The sequence below is a fragment of the Eumetopias jubatus genome, unplaced genomic scaffold, assembly GCF_037043125.1.
Source record: "Eumetopias jubatus isolate StellerSeaLion01/CBP00866 unplaced genomic scaffold, mEumJub1_p1.0 scaffold_15, whole genome shotgun sequence".
Classification (NCBI taxonomy): Eukaryota; Metazoa; Chordata; class Mammalia; order Carnivora; family Otariidae; genus Eumetopias; species Eumetopias jubatus.
In genome coordinates this window covers 68,537,955-68,557,422 of record NW_028274821.1, presented here as the reverse complement: position 1 = coordinate 68,557,422, position 19,468 = coordinate 68,537,955, and positions in this window count along the sequence as shown.

The window sequence follows — 19,468 nt, the reverse complement described above, 5'->3', positions numbered from 1 at the left end:
GGCTTGGCACAAGTGCACAAAATCATACTTCTTTTTCTCAAAAGGTTTTCATAAATTGGTCCATGGAGTTCAATTCAGCATTCACTAAGCATCTGTGTCAGATGATATGCTTGGTACTTGGGCAGAGAGATGAGAGAGGTGTGGCCCTTGCGCCCAGAGAGCTCATGTCCAGTAAAGAGAGAGAGAGAGAGAGAGAGAGAGAGAGACAGAAACAAGTATCAGGAACATAATACAACAAATACTAGAGATAAGTGAAGAGAAGAAACTATCCACAAGGAGACGTATCAATATTTTTTGAATATTTAAAAAAAAAGATCATTTGCGTTAAGGCTTAAAGACAGTAACCACTGGACAGGTGGACAAAAGGAAAAGACACCCAGGGTGAGGTCACAATCTCTAGACAAGCAAATAAATAGAGCTTGAAATACAACTACATTCAGGAACACAAAAGTATGTTGACTTTGCCAAGTCAGATTTGGGTTTCTATTATCCATGCTTTCTATTGATCAAGAATTGATTTATGTCACCCCAGGGCCTACTTCAGAAGGTTACATGTTATGAGAAAGGTCAGACTTCAGTCTCTCCGAGTGAGATTTTCATGGGTGCAGCTTCCGCCCGGCAGTCAGCTCTCCGATTCATTCCCTCTCCAGAAAACCACTCAAAGAATAAAATTCTTGGAGGTCTCTGGCAGCTGCAAACATGAATACGGGTCTTCCTTGGACCCCATTCAGTCCATCAGTGAACTATCAATTCTAGGTGTCTAAATGAGAAGCGAGAGGCAGGGCAGAGAATCCAGGCCACAGAAAAAAGCCCTTTCTCCAAGAGGGGCTGAACTGACTAGCATGGGGATCCACCCAGCCTGGTACAAGCATGCAAACCATACTGTGAAACAAGTAGCCATCTCTTTTCGCTTAGATGGGACTTCAAGGGTTTCTATCATTCTATGTGTGTTCTTCAGAACTGAATAATCAAGGTATATATTAGATATCTTATATATACATATATATGTATTCTCCCTCTCTCTATATATATATACACAGATATAGAGATCTATAAATATACATAAATCCCGGTTTCAGTGGCTATAACTTACCCAGCGAGTCCTCTTAGTGAATCAGAATGTGGTTCACCAAAATGCCTTTGCTCTCTTAACACCAGAATTCAAACCATCACCTGTGCTACAGAGAGAGATTTTATATCCATAGACACATCCCAGCCCACCAAATTAACGGAAGTATGTTGCTGAGTTGTTTTTTTTTTTTTTTAATGCTCATTTAAATGAGATGCAAGCTAATTTACTCTCCTAAATGATGGTGAGGTAGTGAATAGCAAAATGTGAAAAATGACTAAGTCCACTCATGCATCAGACAGGATAATTCTGGCAAAGTTGGTGCTGACAGCATTAAGAAACAATGATGGAAGAGTCTGGCCTTGTTATTTTAATTGTCACTGTGAGTGACAAAAAATGCATTTCCTTCTCCAACATACTTATCTCTCGGCTCTGTAATACCTTAACTGGGCCCGTGTCACTTGAGAGTGTGACCAAAAAAAGGAAAAGAAGTGTGTGTGTGAAAGAGGGAGCGGGAGAGAGAGAGAGGAAGAGCAAAGGGGCAAGAAGGAGAGAGAGAGAGAGAGAGTGATAGAATCAGGGTAACAATGAGACAAAGACGGTGAGAAGAAAAATGATAGACAAACAAGGATTATTTCAGATGGCTCTTCCTGAATATCAAACAAAGAGCGCCATTAGTAATCTCACGAAAAAGGCTGGTTTTTGCTAGTTTTTGCAAATCAAGAAACCCACTGTGTTTCCAAGATCCACTCTGAGTTTTCAGGCAAGATAGCCCAGAATTTCTTGTTAAAAGCTTAAGGGCTCAATTTATGCTAAGCATTCAAGGAAATGTCTCATCCAAACAGGATATCGTTTTTCATATTAAAGAAGCAAACCGATCTCAGAGCATAAATGTTATTATTCACAGTCGCAAAGGAAAATGGCATTTACTTTCTCTTTCTTCGTAGGGATGGAAGGAGGAGGCTCTCCCTTCTTTGGGGCCAGAAGAGGGTTCAGAAATCCTGTTTCTACTCCTGAAAGAAATACATTTATTTCTCTCAACCCCAATAGGTAAGTCCACAAGCCTCCTCCATGGCATCGATTGCTTGGATGGGCCACTACACAGTTTGTGCATGTTGCTTTTCAAAATATATTTGGGAGAAAGAATCAAAGCTAATTTCAGTATGTGAAAAGCGAGCAGATTCCATTAGTGATTGTGACTTCACTTCAAAGTGATAAGGCTGCTGGATGCAGGTTCTCAGAACTGAATGTCCAAATGGGAATTCAGGATGTAGAACTTCAGTTTTATCAACCATAGGCTTCACCACATGTACAAAAGAAGAAATACGTATTATTTTTTTTCCTAGCAGAAATTTTAAAGTTATCCCCGTGAACCAGCTGTGCATTCTTTTCTCATCTCCACCCCCATCATTTTTTCTTCTTCAAAACAGGTTAGAATGGGGGAGGGAGCAATTGCGATCATTATTTCTGGTTTTCACATTGATGGATCTGAAAGAGTGCACTTTGTGTGAACTCACATTGTCTTCTACAGATGACCACAGCAAAATCCCAAAAGCAACTCTAATGGGAATAGACCATAGCCCATCTCTCTGAATTGCCCTTAAAACATCTATATCTGGTAATACTCCTAATTATTTTCATCGCAAACCCCATGAAGTCATCTCATCTTTATGGAGGGAAACCCCAACTACAGGTTTGAAAAGGATATGGCCAATGATACTTAATGGTTATCATTACATTCGAGATGTACCCAATCCATAAATGAACATAAACAGTCTTCATACATCCAAAGAAAAAAATGATACGCACTGCTAAATTCTATCAAAATGGAGCATACTTTATTAGAGAGTTTGTTATGAAACATTTGGTGTCTCTAACTATACATATCATTAAGTGGAAACCACCCAGTTTTAATTTAATTTTTTTTTTTTTTTTTACAAGACTTACATTACTCAGAATATGAAGAGTTACTACCTGGGCCTACTGGTTTCATTTAAAAAAAAAAAAAAAAAGAGTCAGGTTTCATGCCAGTTAAACATGATCTCAGGCAGAGTAATCATACCTTTCCCTATTCCAGGTCCAGGAAAAGGAAAACAGTCACTGACAGGGATACTGGAGTCCCTCCTTGTTTGATTTGGCCACAAGTTCTTCTGCAGCTACTGTGTGCTGTGTGTTCAGGCACAAGTTGCCGTGGTCAATGGAAGGAAATACAAAGATATAGAGTGTGGCAAAAGATACCTAATGTTTACTGACTGCCTACTATACGTGCCAGATACAGGTGACGAGCTCTTTTAATCCTCACAGATCCCCTAGGAGGTAGATATTCAAATACCCATTTTACAGATGACGAAACTGAAGCTCTAAGACTTGCCCATGACCCGGTAACAGGTAGGTGGTGGAGCAGAGAATCAACTCAGACCCATTCCATCTGATTCCAAAGCCCATGTTCCAAAAGATTCTCTAGCAATGGTTTTCAAACCGTGTTTCGGTGTTTTAAGCACCTCAAATGTTTTATTTGAATTTTTAAATATATTTTAAAATATTTTAAAATTAGGGGCACCTGGGTGGCTCAGTTGGTTAAGCACCTGACTTTGGCTCAGGTCATCATCTCAGGGTCCCGGGATCCAGACCCGAGGTTGGTTCCATGCTCCTCAGGGAGTCTGCTGGGTCCCTCTTCCTCTGCCTCTCCCCCTGCTCATTCTCCCTTTCACTCTCAAGTCTTTTTTTTTTAATTTTTTATTGTTATGTTAATCACCATACATCATTAGTTCTTGATGTAGTGTTCCATGATTCATTGTGCATAACACCCAGTGCTCCACGCAGAATGTGCCCTCTTTAATACCCATCACCAGGCTAACCCATCCCCCCACCGTCCTCCCCTCTAGAACCCTCAGTTTGTTTCTCAGAGTCCATCGTCTCTCCTGGTTCGTCTCTCCCTCCGACTTACTCTCCTTCATCAAATAAGTCTCTTAAAAAAATATTTTAGAACTATAATAAAAAACAAGAAGTGTATATAAGTGTTGTATACTCGGTGATAACCCTTTGGAGACTACCAGGATATTAACTAGTTTTCTCATTGGCTTGACTTTAGGATAGAATCTGTTTATATAATTTAATATTTAAAATACACTCATACTAAAGACTGCTTTTATCAATTTCATATATTGAATTTTGTACAGAATTTGCATAAGGTAAAAAAAAATAAGTTTGAAAATTACTGCTCTAGGGCATACATTCTCCAGGAGGGTGGCAATATAACTCCCCAGGAGTGAAATTTGGTTCTTGAGGGGCCAAAAAAAATCTTATGAACTACAGTGGTTTTTCTATTGAATACATAAACAAGTATCCAGTATTTCTGTGGTATTAAGATCTCATAGAGGGAGGATGGGGGAGGGAATTAGGGGGGAAAAGGTCTCAAAAGATTCTTTATGGGACAGATAATGGGAAAAAAAAGTTGAGAAACATTGTTCTAGGGTATTAAGAATTTCAGAGAATTTGAAACAGAGAAGAGGGATAGCCTGGTCCTTATTCAGCCTGAGCAGCCCATCTAATTTAAATGCTTAACTGTGTGTGAGGAGTTCTCCTTGGAGGGTTAAGCCTGGCTTGTTCACAACTTTTGGATTTTCTATCCATAAAAGACTTTTTATGAGCCCCAATCCCTTTGCTTCTGAGAGAAGACTTGGCAACCTGAGCCAGCCCTCTCATTTCACAGAAGGTAAAAACTGAGGTCTGGAGAAGCAAAGGATTTTCCCAAGGACACAGAACTATTTGCAGCAGCTGGAACTCACACCCAAGATGGCACCCTACATGGGGAAGGCGCTCAGAAAGTGTTTGGGGATGAATGAAGGGATGAAGGATTTCAATCTAACAGATTGCATTGGGAAGATCAGATACAAGAATTTTTTTTAAACCAACCGTATGCAGACTGTCCATTCCAGGTCACCAACTGATAGAGAAAAAGAAAAAAAGTAAAACCCACCATCTACACGTCCCTGGTGACTGGAGACCTCTAGGAGTCACCCCCCCACCTCACAGCCCCAGCTGAAGCGGAACAGTGTCGGCAGACAAGGCAGTGAGTTCTTCCTCAAGCTGACCCAACTGCACATCTTTCCTTTGTTTGTTTGTTTTCTTTCTTTAAAGCTCTTACAATACTCCTTGCATCGTACCATCTGCTGAAGCGGGATGAACAGGTAGCTTAAAATGATGATAGCTCTGGGAAATGATAATCACTAGGTCACAGAGAGCCACACTGCGGTGGATCCATGAGATAAGTAAAAGCGCTGAGGACTGCATGTTTGCTTTAATAAAATGTGTTCTCCCTTTTTGTGAAGAATGCCTTTCTCGAGTGCCTGGGGAGAGAAGCTGAACTATAGACCAGAAACACAGACGGTTCCAGAATCTGGCAATGAGGGTGGGATCAGAGGGGAGAGGAATGAAATATTACTTACTTACTGAGACACAAAAGGAAAAGATTTGGACCAGAGCCTTTGTGTTGAGTTGCTGAAGCAATGGAATGAGATCAGAACTTCCAGGTCTGATTCCAAAGCTCCCTTTGGTAAAGGCAATATGCTGCAGGGAAGGGGAGGGGCTTGGGTTACAGCACAGCTCTCCACTCCCGCGTGACCTTGGGCAACTCAATCTCTCCAAATCTTGATTTTCTCACATGTGAAAAGGCGATAATATCTCACGGGGATAGCCTAAGTTTACATTAGAAAATGTATGTACAGAACCAACCATAATACCTGATATACCTGTGGCATTGAATAAATTATAGTAGCGATGATAAGGATGCAGATGCTCAAGACGAGGACAGTGGTGGATGGTGATGATGACAACAACGACACACGGGCCTTGGCTAGAAAGTAGGAGCTACATGTGCACACTGAATCCTGAATATCATAAATAGCTTAGAAGTTACCATGCCCTGTGAGATACACCACTGGAAAGTATAATTCATAGAAGCAAGAACTCTCTTTCTGCAAAGTACTTCAGTGAGCAAGAACTAAGTCTTAAAAAGCATAGGCAGCTTCTGATTTTTGCAAGTATGTTCTCTTACTTGGGCTATCTGCAAATACAAAGCATTTTTACTGACATTCTTTCATTTTATCCCCATACCAGCAATGTGAGGTTGCCAGGGAAGGTACAAGATGCCCATTTAACAGATGAGAAAACCTGAGGTCTCAGGAAGCTTTAGTCATTTGGTCACTAGCCCAGTGTTGCACAGAGACCTGGTACCCAGACCAAAAAGCCTGGTTGTCTGCTTCCTATCCCAACTGCATGCTGAGCTGACTATTTAAAAATGTCCACCTGGAAACAAATGAAGAACTTATGCAAGTCAAGCGCATTTGTGTTCTCTCTCCATCCTAATGTGTAGTCACATATCTACCACCTGATTCCTTCCCCGAGTCAGCATGGCATTTTCTTTAGTCATCTACCTACCTCTGTGTCCTCCATTCCTGATCCAAAGTAGAAAATCCAGGAGAGCTGTGAAAGAAACTTTCCCCTTGAGAACCAACACTATGAGATGTCTATCAAACCAGATACACAAATGGCATCATCTGACCATTGTGCGACTGCCAGGGGAACGGGACTAAGAAAGCTCTGGAAGGCTTTGCTGTACCCCAGTGGACAAAAGAGAGGTGACTCCAGTCTGCAAGATGTCAACCCTGCTGAGGGTACTCTCCTTCTCTACCTTCAAACATAACTCTGAGCGTATGTATACACATGATGTTCCTCCTCCTCTAGCAGTCCTATGAGGACCATGGGGTAGCAGCCTTTCTTCACTTGGGGAAACTGAAGAATCACAAATAAGGCACCATATGCAGAAATACAATTTATTGTTTGAAAATCTAGGTCTTAAACACAGATTTCTTCACTCTAGTTCCATCTTCCTTGAACTATAATCAGACCACCACCTCTATCAATTTTGGTGACAAACAGCAGAAATCCAATTCAAATCTTCTTAAACAATAAAGTGATTTTTTTCTTTCTCTTCTTTTTCTTGTTTATATAACTAAATAGTTCAGAGATAAGTCGGGTTTTGGATCCCAGGGTAAAGCTGGAGTTAGCTCTCCCTCCGTGGCAGCCCCTTAGCAACTACACGTTCTTGTCCTATGGTAGAAGATTCAGATCCTGACATAACCATGGAGCAGCCTCCACAGTTCCACTGCAGGTGGTGAGCTTTGCTATGACTGGACTAGCTTAAATCATGTGTCCATCCCCAAATCAATCATAACAGGCAGAAGGAAGGGATCCTTTGGTTAGTTTAGGCTACTCAACACCTGCCACTAGAGTCAGGGGTGAGGTCAATCCCACCCAGTCTACCTAAACAACTACGGTGGAGAAGTACTTTCTCAAAGAAAATTCAAGGTGCTGTTATCAAGAAGGAGAGATCTTGGAAACTGGGGAGGAACCCCATAATGACATCCAATCTTTTATTCTACAAATATTCTTTGAATTCCTATTGTGTGCCAAGGTAAATTTTAATAAAGGAAAGACCAATGTCTGCTTCGGCAGAACTCAGTCTAAAGGTATCTGAGCCCAATGGTGGAGAGTCGGTGCCTTCACTCCTGACAGCATCTTCAACCACTCCCCCATCCTAGCCTCTAACAAACTCAAATTGCTCTTTTTCCCCCCAGAGTCTCAGCCAGGCTGGTGAAAGACACACAACACAGTGGTGAATTCAAATTGTTTTCCGTTTGCAACTAGAATCATAGAATCGTGTCTTATACAATAGAAAGGGCAGGGTTGTACAGCAGTGAGGAGCACAGGCCCTGGAGTCATACTGCCTGACTCCGAATCCTGAGTCAGCTACTCCTAGCTGTGGGACCCTGGGCAAGTTATAGGATCTTTCCGTGCTTCAGGTTCTTCAGTAATCATTAAAGTCACTTAAGAGTATTCTGAGATCCAACCGAGTTAATACAGGGGTCCGTTAACTTTTTCTAGGAAAGACCAGCCCATAAATATTTTAGGCATGGTAGCCATACAGTTAACCTGTGGTGGCGACTCTACTCTGATCACATGAAAGCAGCCATGGAGGACACATGAACGAATGGGCACAACTGTGTCCCGGTAAAACTTTGTTTACAAAAACAGGCGGCACCTGTATTTGCCTGGCACTAAGAGCCAATATGGTAGCTTATTGTTATAAATTCATAGCAAATAGCTTTTAACCTTATTATTCTCTTTCACCTGCTGTCCCTCCCTGTCAATGGACTCTACCCACATTACCTTGACAATGCTGACTGCAGATTTATTATTTCACATATATACACATTACCTGTTTGTCTTTATTTATTGACTTAGTGACACAAAAGATCAAGGAAACTCTCCACTCCTCTAATTGGATTACCCTTCACATGTTTAAATTGTCTTGTCCATATGACTTGAAGTGGAAACACTCAGCAAAAACCTTGGCATGTTGTACACGACCTGGTGCTGGGGTGATTCATAGCAAGCAAAGAATAATAACTGTTATTATTTGCTATAAATAAGCTCTCAGCCTCATTAGTGAATGTTCACTTGCAGACACTTAACTCCCATCAAAATGCTTTCCTTAGGTTACAAGCCACCCCTCAACTTTCCTCCTCTACACCATGCTCCAGGTCCAGAAATCACCGCTCAGATTCCATGGTGCTCAGTCATGCTGAGATGTCTCAAGAGACACAAAAACAACACTGGGGTTAAAAGTTAATCCTTCCTGCTGGGTTAATAATTAGGTAAACCCAGTTTGAAGCAAGGGGAAATCAGTGTGTCTGGCGTTCAGAATGAATTAGTGAGGAAAGAGGCAAAATAAGGAATTACAGAGTTGGAATACAACTGCCAAGAACTCCCCTTTCTGCCGGGAAAAACGAGAAAAACCCATTTGCGAGCCTGAACTTCTAATCAGCAAGGAATCTTCAAACTCAGAATCAGAGCCCTATCAGAAGGCTTTTGAGCACTTGATAAACACTACTGTTTATCGGTGAAACAGAGACCACTTAAAACTTGATAAATTATAGGGCACCTGGGTGGCTCAGTTGGTTAAGCGACTGCCTTTGGCTCAGGTCATGATCCTGGAGTCCCAGGATCGAGTCCCACATCGGGCTCCCTGCTCAGCAGGGAGTCTGCTTCTCCCTCTGACCCTCTTCCCTCTCGTGCTCTCTCTCTCTCATTCTCTCTCAAATAAACAAACAAAATCTTTAAAAAAAAACTTGATAAATTATAAAATGTCTCCCCCTTAGCACTTCTACTGGCAGCTCACTAACTTTATTTTATACCAAGGCATTCTCTAATGCAGCATCTCCTCCCAAATCTGTATAATAAAAGAGAAACTCTACATCTCATTTGTTCATTTTGTGAGGATGGCTGCACCCCCCCAATCAATATGCACCAATCAATAGGCACATTACCCAGAATGCCAAGTGACAACCCTAGGAAAAACAAGAAGGAAAAGAAAAGCTGACAACTTCTCGCCTTGTTGGCACAAAAAAATACTGCCACACTATGTGTTTCAGTAGAGAGGTACATGGTTGAGCCCATTCGTGACCCTTGATTTTGTTAGTAGGAAAGGAATCCGTGGAGATGGGACTATTCTATGTATTGGGGCAAAAATGTATCCATAGCACTAGGAATGAAGATACTCCCATCCATTGTACTGCGCTGTACAGACCTAGACATATACGCAAAGGTCCTCAGTTTAGTCTGAAATATACCCACCAAGGCCAAGATTAAGTTTGTCAAGGCTGAAATGCCACAGATTTGTTGGCCATGCTGCTGGTGCCACCTGCACCCTGCTAACCTGGGAGATGCACACTCAATTAGTCACACAAGCTTAGCTCCTTTCTACACTTTCTCTGCAAAGGGAGCTCCTGGCATCATCCAAATACATGCAGCCTCTGACATCCATCCATATCCCCAGGACTAGAATTGAGAATTTTAGTGGAAGGAGCTAAGAAATCACAAAAGTCCCAATAGCCTAGAGAAAATTGCATGGGATTTAAAGTAAGATAGGGTCAGGTGTCACTTTCAATGCTACCCTTACTAACCGTAGGACTTCAGGCAAGTTATCACTGTTTCTTCAACTGTAAAGTAGTAATAATGACATCTACCTCCAAGTAGTACTCTATGAACTAGAAAAATACATGTTAAGTGTTTAATATATGTTAGGAACTCAACAGAGAAGTTTTGTTTTTGTTTGTTTGTTTAACTTGTATTTCCAAAAAAACAAACATATAGGCTTGAAGTGTAATTTCTCCCTATCTCTCTCTCTCCGCCTTGCTGTCTGCCCCTCCCTATGCTGGCACACCTTTTGGTCATCTCAGGAACCACAGGAAAGGCAAGGACCCAGAAGACACAGGAAGAAGAAAGAAGAGGACAAATAAAAGGAAAAGAAGAAAGTAAGAACCAACAGCAAGAGCTAATATCTATAGCGCTTACGAAGTGCCAGACATTGTTCTATGCTGTTCATATTTATTAACTCATTTAGTATTCTTTAAGGTGGTACCATAATTATCCCCATTGTACAGATAAGGAAACTGAGGGACAGAGTGGGGAGTATGGGATTTGTCAGAAGCTACATAGTAAGTTCCAGAGCCAGGATGCAAACCCAGGTAGGATGGCCCCAGAATGTACATTACTGATAACTGCTTCTAGGACCCAGAGAAGCAAATGCAACCTACTCAATTAATAACATCAGAGAGCTTTAAGGGGTAGGCACTCCTCTTTTTCCTACAATGTAATTTTGAATATAAAACAAGTAACACATGGGCTTAAGGATACTGTCCTGACATGAAGAATGCAGAAACAGCCGTGCTAATACATTCACTAGTTCAGAAAGGTGCCCAGGTAATCTTGCACCTGCTGCCACCTATGTCTCTTCAGACCAACACATTCCAAATTATTGTGGAAACTGAGGAAGCTTAGCAGCACGTTGGTTCCTGCCTTACCGCCCACATCCTCTTTAGTCTTTAGCATCAGTGAGATGTATGGTTCAGTGTTCTTATTGCTTGAGTGGTACCTATGAATTTTGAAGGAGATGTATAAAAGGAACAGGTCAAGACATCTTCACTGTCTAATCCTTTAGGGTGGAAACAGAGTCAGACATCCTGGCCAAAAACAGAGGGAGACTTGGTTCAGATGTCAGGTTCTCCATGTTCCCTCACAGAGAAGATCTGTTGTTGTTACAAGTGTATGAGTTAAAAGCAAGCATATTTCCAGGTGTTCAGCAATCTTCCAATCTGAAAAGCCCCATAGAATTTAAATACACTCTAAGGTTAACAAACTATGACCAAAATGCTAGCTTCTGTACCAATTCTATGGTACAAATAACAGGGATTCAAAAAGTACTAAGGATAGAAAATTCCAAAGGTGGCACAAAAGAACTTCCCACTTCTGGGGATAGCCAGGGAAATCTTACAGGAGTTGACCATTAAAGCCCAACTCTTCCTCCTCAGGAATAAGGACAGAAGGAATGGAAAATTCGGACTACGGTGTAAGAAAAGGGCAGGATACAGGTGTTCCTACTGCAGCACAGGTGGGGTGGGGAGGGGGGACAGGAGTGGAGGGGATTCTGTTAAATGAGATAAGGACCAAAATGAGCCCAGTTAACTCTCCTCTTGACCTTCCTTGCTCCTACGCCATCTGGGGTCTTCAAATATTCAAAATGGACTCTTAGCACATCCGTGAGTCAAGGCCTGATCCTTGAGATCCTTGTGTATCTCCAAATTTATTGGAGAACTATTTTTGGTTAAAATTGGGTTAAAATTTTTGGTTATGCTGCTGAGGCATCTCAATAGCTTCACCATGACCAAGAGCTATGAAAGCCACAGTAAGCAAAGCAGCCACCTAGCAGTGTGGATTCCAGGCAATTCAAAGCCAATTGCAAGGGCAGCATAAGAAAGGAAGCTCATGTATGTGAATTAAATGTTAACCACTTTCTTCTTCTTCCCTCCCTCCCTTCCTCCTTCCCTCTCCCCCACCCCCCTCCTTCTATCTTCCTCTCTCTCACCCCACCTACTTGCTCTGGGGGAAGCCATGTTGTCAGCAGCCCTACAGAGAGGTCCATGTGGCAAGGAATGGAAGCCTCCTGCCAAAAGCCTCCTGCCAACAGTGAGTGAACTTAGAAATAGATTTTCCAGCCCCAGTCAAGTCTTTAGCACTGCAGCCGTGTCTGACAGCTTGACTGCAACCTCGTGAGAGACTCTGAGTCAGAAACATCCATCTAAGTAGCTCCCAAATTCCTAACCCTCAGAATCCATGTGAAATAATAAATGTTTCTGGTTTTTAGTTACTAAGTGTTCAGGTAATTTTTTACACAATAGAGAAGTAACACAAATACTTGCTTACATCATACAGCTGAACTTAGTGATACGTCTGTTTCCCAAACCTATGCCCTTTGCACTATGCCTTTCTGCCAAGTCTATAGCACTCCATAACTAATGGGTTCTGTTCTGGTTTTGAAAGAAACAAATCCAATCAAGCTAGCTCAAGTAAAGTGAGGATTAATGAAGGAAGCATGAAGCAAATCACAGACCTCCAAGGACAGGAACAAAGTACAGAGTTTTGCTTTTAACAAGAAGTAGTGAGTGTCCAACAACTTATCCACCCATGAATAACATCTATAAATGCTAGAGGGAAAAGAAAAAAAAAAAAAAAAACCCTTGGGGGCTCCAGGAACACAAAAAAAGCAGGCATATTTTGGAAGGCAGTCAAAATTGTAGCAAGAAACCAGCACTGAGTGAATTCCAGTTTTTTCCAGGTATGACCTGAGGGCAGCCAGAATCATGGCCAAAATGGCATGGCTGAAATTTCAAGAAAAAGTCTGCTACTATTCTGGCTGGAGGAGCCAGCTGAAAAAGCCCAGGGAAACTGCACAACCAGAGAGTTAAGTTACGGGAGGAGAGAGCCAGGAAAAAAGAATATGAAACTCTGCGCTTAAACTCAGCCTAAGTTGCTGTCTGATCCCTGAACCATAAAGGAGTCAGCCTAATGGAAAGCAGCTAGTAGTTAAGAAATACAGAACTGATCTCAGGTCTTAAATTCCACTCTCATCAACATTACAATTTTCAATTTAAGTCAAACCAGGTTGGTTGCAGCTAAAATAAAACATCAATACTCTCTGGAGCAATAGAGTAAAATCCAGAGTCTCTACAATATAATATTCAGTGTCCTCCAGGATATAATGTAAAAATACTCAACAGATGAAAAATGTGACTCAATCTCAAGGGAAAATATAAACAATAGATGCAAACTTCAAGATGGTCCATATATTGGTTTATGAGGGAAGAATTTTAAAATAGCTATTGTGAGGTCAAGGAAAATATACTCATAATGAATGATAGAAACTTCAGCAGAGAAAGAAAATATTTTTTAAATGGAAATTCTGGAACTGAAACCCAGAACATCTGAAGTTAAAAATGCAATAGATGAGCCTATTGGCAAAATTGAGATGATAGGAAACAGTCAGTGAATTTGAAGATCAATAGAAATCACTCAATTTGAATAAAAGTTGAAAAAAAATTTTAAAAATTTAACAGAACCTCAGATACCTGTCAAGTAACTTCAAATGCAGGACAGAGAGAATAGAGCAGGAAAAAAATTTTTAAAGAAAAAAAAATACCTGAAACCATCCCAAATTTTTGAAAGACATAAATTTGTAGATTCAGGAAGCTCAAGTAGGATTAATTTGAAGAAATCCATGCCTTAACACATTATAGTCAAAATATTGACCAGCAATCATAAAGAAAAATTTTACAGCAGTCCAAAAAAAAAAAAAAAAATCACATTATACATAGGAAAACAAGAGAAGTTACTATAGACTTTTCACCAGAAACCACGGATGCTAGAAGACAGTGTTGAAAGAAAATAACTGCTAATGTGGAATTTCAAATTAAGCAAAATATCCATCAAGAATATCAGTGAAGACATTTTTGATTAAAAAAAAAAAAATGGAATCTGTCACCACCACCAGACCTGTACTAAATTACATCAGAAAAAAAAAATTTTTAGGGGGTGCCATTAAGCGTCTGCCTTCAGCTCAGATCATGATCCCAGGGTCCTGGGATCAAGCCCCACATTGGGCTTCCTGCTCAGTGGGAAGCCTTCTCCCTCTCCCACTCCCCTTGTGTTCCCTCTCTTGCTGTCTCTCTGTCAAAATCTTTAAAAAAGAGAGAAAAAATTAAGATAAATAAAGATTGAGGGAAATGATACCAAAGGGAATCTTGGACTTTCAGGAATGAATGGAGAGTATCCTATACAAGTAATAAATATATGAGTAAATATAAAGTACTTTTAATTTCTGTAGAATACACATGACTGTTCACAGCAAAGAGTATATAGCATTGTCTTGGGGGGATTTATAATGCATGTAGGTATGATATATACAACAACTATAACTTAGAATATGGTAGGATAGACAGTAAATGGACCTATACATTACAATACTCTTCTTTTTATTACTTAACACTACATAGACTGTGAAAAGTTAGGAATGGATAGACCAAACATTTTTTTAAATGATGGAGTATAACTTTAAACCAATAAATAAACTGAAATGGAAATTAAAATATTAAAATAATCCAAAAGAGGGCAAGGTGGGGGGGGAAGGAGGAAGAGGGATTAAAACACACACACACACACACACACACACACACACACACACACAGAATAAAATGGTAGACCTAAAACCCGCCATCTCAATAATTATATTAAATGTTAATGGGCTAAACATTCCAATTAAAAGGCACAAATCAAAATGAATTAAAAAAAAATCAAGACCCAATCAAATGCTATCCATGAGACACATTTTTAAATATAAAATGTTTAAAAGTAAATGGACAAAAGAAAAGACACACCATGTAAAAAAAATAAGCAAAGTAAAGCTGAAATGGCTGTAATAATAACAGATAAAATAGATCTCAACTAGATCTCTTACAAAAAATAGTGAACGTTTCATAATAAAAGGGTGAATTCATCAGAATAAGCATAAACATCATAAATGTTTAGGCATGGGCCTAATAACAAAGCCTTAAAATACAAGAGTTAAAAATTGACAACATGAAAAGAAGACATAGATGATGCTACAATCAGAGAAAATTTAACACCCCCCTTTCAGCAAATGAGAGCAAAGCTAGGCAAAAACCAGTAAACACATAGAATGGAATAAATGGACATATCACTGATTTACACCTAATTTGTATTTATAAAACTTCACACCCAACAACTGCCCAATACACATTATTTTCAAGTGCATGTGGTAAATTCACCAAGATAAACCATATTTTAAACCATAATGCAAGTTTCAATTTCAAAAGGATTGAAGTTATACAAAAGATTAAATAAGAAATCAGTAACAATAATATAGCTAGGGTGATTGCAAATGTTTGGAAATTAGACAACAGTTTTCACAATAATCCAACGGCAAAGACGACCCCACAGAAGAATTAGAAAATATATGAAACCGAATAATGAAAATACAACATATAAATATTTGTGAGGTGCAGCTAAAGCAGTAGAGGGGAAATAATGGTTTTTAAATATTTACATTGGAGAACAACAGGAAACATCTACATTTAATAACCTCAAGAATGTAGAAAAAGAATAAAGTAAGCCAAAGCAAGTAAAAGGAAGGATATATAAAATTAAGAGCAAAAAACAATAAAATAGAAAAACAATAAACAGAATTAATAAAACCAAAAGCTTGTTCTTTGATAAGGATAAACAAAATTCCTAAAGGTATAGCTGGACTGAGTTGGAAGTGGAGTGGGGAGGAGGACACAAATGACCAATATTGGGAATAAAAAATAGGTTATAATTATATAGATACTACAGATAATAAAATAAATGTATTCCTTGAAAGCTAGCAAAGTACAATCAAGAAGAAATGGATAACTTGACAGCTATTAAGGAAATGAGTCTTTGTTAAAAATCCTTCCTATAAAGAAAATCTCTACTCACTCTAGTGACTTCTACCAGACATATAAGGAAGAAAATCATACTAATTATACAAAAACTCCTCCAGAAAATAGGGGAGAAGAGTGACATTATCCTGATACTAATCCATACTGAGATGTTACAATAAAACTATAGATCCATACCCTTCATTAACATAGATGCAAAAACTCTTAAACTTTCAGCAAATCAAATCCATCAATATATCAAAAGAAAAATACACTGTGACCAAGTGAAGTTTATGCCAGTAATGCAAGGCTGTTTTAACATTTAAAAAGAAACCAATGTAATTCAGCATATTAAAAAATAAAGGAGAAAAATCATGCAGAAAAAAAAACATTTGACAGAATTCTACACCCATTTATGGTAAAAATTCTCAAAGGCAAACTATGAATAGAAGAAAACTTCCTCTATGTGGTAAAGAACATCTAGGAAAAAACTTAAAGCCAAAATCATATTTATTATGAAATAATGAATGTTATTTCCTTAAGATCAGAAAGAAAGTAAGGAAGCCTGCTTTCATTACTTCTATTCAACATTGTTGGTGCTAGCAATTGCAATAAATTGAGAAAAATAAAAAGTAATAAAGATCAGAAAGGAAGAAATACAACTGTCTCTATTTGCAAATGATATGCTTATTTATGTAGAAAATATTCAGGAAGACACAAAACAAATACTGGAACTAATGAGTGAATATAGTGAGATCTCAGGATGTGGAATTAAAACTTTAAAATCAAAATTAAAAATCAAAAAATTGAAAACCTGAAAATCAAAATTAATGGATTTTATACTAGCAGCAAATTGGAATGCATTTTTAATCTCATTTATAATAGCACCAAAAAAGGATAGTATCCAACAAAAGTCATACAAGATACCTACACCAAGAAGTATAGAATACTGCTGAGACAAACTAATTAAAGATCTCAATAAAAGGAGAGATAGACAATGTTAATGGATTAGATAACTCAATATAATTAAGATGTCTCCAAATTTATCTATGATTTCAACGTAACACCAATTTAAATTCCAGCAAGACTTTAAATATAAAATCAGAAGGTGATTATTAAATTTATATATACATATATTCATGTAAGTATATACAATATAAATATATATATAAATCAATGACTCAGAATATAAAAAGCATTTTTGAAAAACAAAGTTGGCACAGTTACACTATCTGATTTTTTGGACTTACTCTAAAGACACAGTCATCAAGAAGTAATGGCAAAAGAACAGACATGTAAATCAATTTGTACAGAATATGGAAGTAAGAATAGGTCTCATCCACTGTGGTCAATTTTCAACAAAAATACTGTGATAATTTAACAAAGAAAGAAAAAAAATTTTTTTTACCAACCTGCTGAAACAATCAGATATGCCTCAGTAGGAAAATAAACATTGACCCTACCTAACACCATAAACAAAAATTAATCAAAATTGTCCATAGACCTAAATGTGATACAAACAAAAAAGAAACAAAGGAAAAAAATAATTGCAGCCCTGAGGTAGGGAATTATTTAGAACAAACCCCACACATTATTAAAATAAATGAGTAAATTGGATCTCATCAAAATTTAAAACTTTTGTTCACCAAAACAGTCTTAAGATATGAAGAGATAAGCCACAGACTGGTAGAAAATATTTGCAATATGAGAAAGGACTAGTATTTCAAATACATAAAGAACTCTAACAACTCAATAAATAATAAAGCACTAACAATTCAATAGTAAGAACTCAATTGTGGACAAAAAGCTTGAATAGACACTTTTAAAAAAGAAGATAAATAAATGGATAGTCCACACATGGCAAAAAAACTGCTCAAATCACAAGTAATCTAAGCAAATCCAACTTAAAACCAGTAATATCCAGTTTCTGGAGGCAGGCACCAGTGCTTGTCAAAGACCACGGTGAATGCTTACCGCCCATTTCTGTATTGTGATTTTGACAAGACTTTCACCATGTTGCCTTTAGGCCCAGTTCTCCAGGACACAATCCCCATGCCAGCAATTCCATGAACTACCCAATATCTCTTCCATAAATAAGCTCTTTCTACTGAAATTTCCCAAAGTCCATTTCTTTTACATTAAGAACCATGTCTGACTCAAACAGCTCCTTTCCAAAAATTATTTACTTAGAAGACTAAATGCAGATGGCATTATTTTAACTATTAATTAGGTTCAAAGAAATAAGGACACCATTAAGTAAAAGCTGACAGTATCCAGTGTCAGATGCAATAAAAAGACAGGTGGGTGAAATATAGGCAGAGATGAGCTTGCTGAGATGAGAAGGAAACTAAAAATGAAAATACCAGAACCAAAATCTATGAGAAGCAGAAAATATAATGGTTGACACTGTAGAAAAATCAAATTTGTGGCATAAAAACAAATTTCAAAAGTCCTTCAAGAATGCAAAGGACAGAAAAGGTAACAGAAAAAGAGAAGATGGATGGATACAGGGGGTAGGGACCAGAAATGAAATCTGCAGACAACGCATATATCTAAAAATAAGACCAAGACAAATGGAAAAGAAGCAAAAAATCAAAGCTATAAGCGGGGGGGGGGGGGGGGGGAACTCTGCAGCACTGAAGAAAAACTTATCTACTGAACAAAAGGATTTATTAAGTATTAGTCAACACTTATAAAAAGACCAACAGGAAAAAAAATTGTCAAACAGACTAAATACAGCGTGAAATGTTAATAACATCCCAGTCAATAGCTTAAGTGGACATTTATTGAAATTTGTCAAAATAACTCTAAAGTTCATCCAAAATATAAAACAGATAGAAATGACTAAAGTTTAGAGAAGGAAAAAATAACGTAGCACCTGCCAATAGTAAACCTACCATAGTAAAACATACCATAGAGCTACAATAATCAAAACAGTAAGATACTGTTTAAAAAAAAAGAAAAATAGAAATTCCAGAAGTAAAACTCTACTATGTAAAAAAAAAAAAATTTAGGAAATGATAACAGCATCACAAATAAGTAGAAAAACAAAGCATTAGTCAAGAAATTGACCAGGTTTAGGGAAAAAAATCCAATTAGATCTTTATATCATGCCTTATTAAAAAAATCAAATTCAGATGGATAGAAGAGGTAAAGGTAAAAAATGAACTCAAAATATTAAGAAAAATACATTGAAATACGTGTTCTTTAGGGGTTGAAGAAATCTTTTACATTTTCCTCGTAAAAACAATGGAGGCAGTCTCCAGTGGAAGTGGGCTAAAATGCCCATATAATAATTAAAATTTTGCAGTGTATATTTTTAAAGTAGAAATAAGATTAAAAGATGTATATAAAACTAGGAAAAGATTTAATCCCCTTAATCAAAGCTCTTATAAATCCATAAGAGCTCTTACCCAATAGAAACAGACAAAAGGCACACATAATTAAAAGTAAACTAAGTCATTAAGAAATAGAATAAAACATTCTCTATCACAAGTAATCAAAGAAATATAAAACAATGAAA